Below are 3,884 nucleotides of genomic sequence, written 5' to 3'. Positions count from 1 at the left end.
TAAAAATTAGGGATTGCCATGTACTGCTCTGTGAAAACATAGTAATGTATCTCTTGACATGCAGAACAAAGAGGCTGAAGCAGTTCCATGTATTCTGGGTTGATGCCTATGGGTGTGAAGTGGTATCTGTTTGTTTATCTATCTGTTCTTAACAATGGATACACAACAGAGAATCTTTTTATCATACGATTTTTTTTCTATTTAAAAGACAACCGAACATATTTCATATTAATCAGAGGTAGTCCCCCTTTAAGTCCCTAAATCCCTTCCAGTGCCCACAAACATACCCTTGATATTGTCAAATCCCCTGCCATCAAGTCTCCACATATCCCCCATCCCACAACCAGGTGTTTTTGAATACAGTCTCAATAGTAGAGCATATTGCCAGGATGTCATTCATTTTAGTTGCACAATTTTTTAAAATTCTCTTTATAATGTTGACAAACTGACAAAGCAGTGGGAGTAACCATTGCAGGACAGGATGATCAATCACCTGGTGAGGTACCCTCCACTGAAAAGAAAATTGATAAAGGTTCTCCTGTTCAAATATTGGTATCAAGGAAAACAGTCTTGAAGCCTAAGTGTGCTGTAGTTGTAAAAGATGAAACTTAAAGGGGAAGTTCACCAAGGATGATTTTTACATATGTGGTAGCACTGTGGTCATTTACCCCAGAAAAGCTATTTTCACCATTTATAACTCGCTGGACTTTTTACGAAAATGATAAAAATAGTACAGGAAGTTGCCCATGTAATTTGAATCATGGGAAAAAAGCCCCAAGCCTGGAGCTTGCATCATGTGATATGGAATGGACCATCTTCTGATGGGTATGGCCCCCACATTGCCCACTCACAGCAACACAGTAGTAAACTGCAACACAAAATCTGACAGTGGACAGTTTATTATAAGTGATTCATCGTTTATGCAAAGATAGTCAGTATAAACAAAAATTATGTAAATACGCACAGCCTGGTTTAAGCATGGGTGAGTGGACAATGCCATACCCATGGGATAATGGTGCCTTCCATATCACATTATGCAAGCTCGAAGCTTGGCGCTTTTTCCCATGATTCAAATTACATGGGCAACTTCTTGTACTATTTCTATCGGTTTTTGTAAAAATCGTGCAAGTTATAAATGGTGAAAATAGCTTTTCGGGGTAAGTGACCACAAAGCTAGCACATATGTAAAAATCATCCTTGGTGAACTTCCCCTTTAAGGTAACTACTTCTAATAATAATAATTTAATAATAATTTATTGTTTAAAGACCCTTACCGAAAATTATTTCTACTGCAAATTTGCCGTAAGTTTGCTGCAAATATGCAGCAAGCATATAGCTTGCAGGAAGGAGTTGCAGAAGTTTGCAGGTAGATGTGACCCTCCTGCAAACCCTTAAGTCAGTTTGCAGCAAATTTGCGGCAAACCATATTATTGCTGCAAATATGCAGCAACACATGATTGACATATTTCCCACTATTTCATTACCAGGGAGTACACACACTGAGTACTGTTGCACTTCGTGACCAGTCATGTGTAAGCAACATAAAATTGATCTTTCATTTATATTTTATGTTCATTTATTTCATAACAGACAATCCACTTTTTAAATTATAATAACTGGTAATGCTAGATAATGAACAGCTTCAGTTATGCTGGTGAAAGCATTGCATGGATATAGAGTGCATCTATAGTATATACTGTAGTGACATAATGTAATAAAAGTGCCCTTTGACAATCCGGTTGGGTAAATTATGGTTGGATCGAAAACTGAATTTTTAGGGAAACAAATTTTTGAAACAGGGACTTGTCTGTCTTGCAAGGTACACCCTGTATTTTCTGCGAATGATACCAAAATGCAAACAGTTTCGAACGAAATGTGAGTTTGATGATGGTCTGTAAGGACACGTCGTAGACTTTTGTTACTGCAAATCTGTACAGTAATGTTTCCGCTACTACCTCCAAGCATAGTGGCTGTGCTCCAAGCTATTCATCCCATCAATATAGTACATGTATACGGTACGTACAATGCACTGCAGCTAAGTTACACTACAGTCTGTGTCCCATCGATGCCGCTGACAAAATCTCGCCTTCTGATAACATGGGTCGAGGTAAAAGGCTTTTGTCCATGTTTTCAGCGTTAGAGTTATATTGCCGAGCACAAATTTGAGGTTTAGGATTACACTCCATCCCGAGTCGCTGTACGAAAATTCAAAGCGCCGCTTCACCAACGTCCAACACGTCCTGTGTATCAGCTGCGAGCTGCCGACATGTTTACACTCTCCGGTCACGGTTCATCAAGGTCAGTTCGCGCATTGATATTGATTCTTCGTGCTGAAAGAATTTTTACTCTCTTTTCAGTCTTTCTATGATAAAAATAACCATTTTCATTAACTAATAAATTAAATGCTATATTAAGTATGAAATATAACGGATTGGTGCAGATGTAGAGTCAATTCCAGCGTTTAAAAACGGGACTACATTATCAATCGCGTAATGATTTATAGATCGCACTTCCGTTATCGTCATGAGGCTTGATCGGCGCGAAGTTAGATTTTAGTACCATCGCGGCATCGGCCAGTGTTGGCTGCGTACTTGTGAGTAGGGAGTTTTCTAGTGGACAATTTCGTGATCTTTCTATGGAATCGCCAGCCAAATGATATCACATAGTTGCAAAAACGTGTATACAGTACCAGGGACGGGCGGAGTTCTAAATTTGTGAACGCGAGCGGCAGTAAAGATGCCGACTATATTTTCTGAATACGGTATTTACACACAGCACGATGAGACCTGCAACCGGACCGGGAATCGTCCAGCGTCTGCGAGCCGTTCAGAAATGTAAGTCAATGTACCGTTCGTCTGTACATCGATCGCCATAATTATGTTCTGTAATCGTTGTATTGCAATCTTTACCTAAAGATAAATTTTCGTTGAGTACTGATTCATACTGAATTCACTTTTTTTTCACAACAGTTACTTACAGCATCTATTTTTTACATCCATGCTTACAGTAAGTGCTGAGATTTTTGCAGATTGTCGCCGTCGTGTATGTAAACAACATACGGCGAGTTGTCCGCTGTCGGACATTTAAATCATTATTAATTTAATTTCGATCATGAATATTTATGCATTTTCTGCTTCAATTTTTCAACTTGATTTTGTCTCATTTTCAAATAATTATCGATTTCTTTCATGAAATTTACAATGTTTGGTCAAACGGTAAAGACTTACACTCTTCCCTGAACGATTTATATTTTTCAGAATCCATTGCTGGTACACTAAAGGGGACAAGAAATTCAGAGAACAGAAAGCCAAATCGCAGCCTTTGACAGTAATGTAAATGTTACATGAAACTTCTCAAGTCAAAAGAAAATCTTGACATGATCATGACACTTATGACACTTATGTGGCATGAAATGAACATGGCATATAAAATAAATTGTACCACCATTGAATTTAACCTTTTTTTCTCTGTCATCTTTTTGTTTATAATAACTTTATTTGCGCTGACCATTGTTTCTCGTGAAACTGGTATTTCAGAGTTTAGTTGGATAAATAATATTTATATATTGGCGGACTGTGGACAGCACAAGATGTGTTTTATCCACCTAAACTCTGAAATACCAGTTTTACGAGAAACAATGGTCAGCGCAAATAAAATAATTTGCTGTATGGAGTTTGCGGCAAATTTTCAGTAACATTCAAATTAATTTGCCGCAAGTTTGCTGCAAGGATTGTGCCGCAAATTTGCTGCAAAGAGTTTGCAGCAACGTTGCAGCAGGGACTTTGCTGCATATTTGCAGCAAGTTCACAAGAAACCTAATTTGCATCTGAAAAATGAACCACCCGCATATTTGCGGCAAATAGTTTGCTGCAAATTTACTGCAA

General features: G+C 38.1%; 1 long non-coding RNA gene across 1 annotated transcript; it reads left to right on the top strand.

Annotated features, from left to right (window-relative positions):
• The first annotated feature begins 2,576 nt into the window (after positions 1-2,576).
• Positions 2,577-3,456, top strand: LOC139146348 (uncharacterized). Its single transcript, XR_011555116.1, has 2 exons — positions 2,577-2,834; positions 3,258-3,456. It is a non-coding gene; the product is annotated as an uncharacterized lncRNA (long non-coding RNA).
• The last annotated feature ends 428 nt before the right edge of the window (positions 3,457-3,884 follow it).

Source organism: Ptychodera flava, chromosome 12 (genome assembly GCF_041260155.1).
Source record: "Ptychodera flava strain L36383 chromosome 12, AS_Pfla_20210202, whole genome shotgun sequence".
Lineage (NCBI taxonomy): Eukaryota > Metazoa > Hemichordata > Enteropneusta > Ptychoderidae > Ptychodera > Ptychodera flava.
Note: the sequence above shows the minus strand (reverse complement) of the source record. Positions and strands in the feature narration are given on the sequence as shown.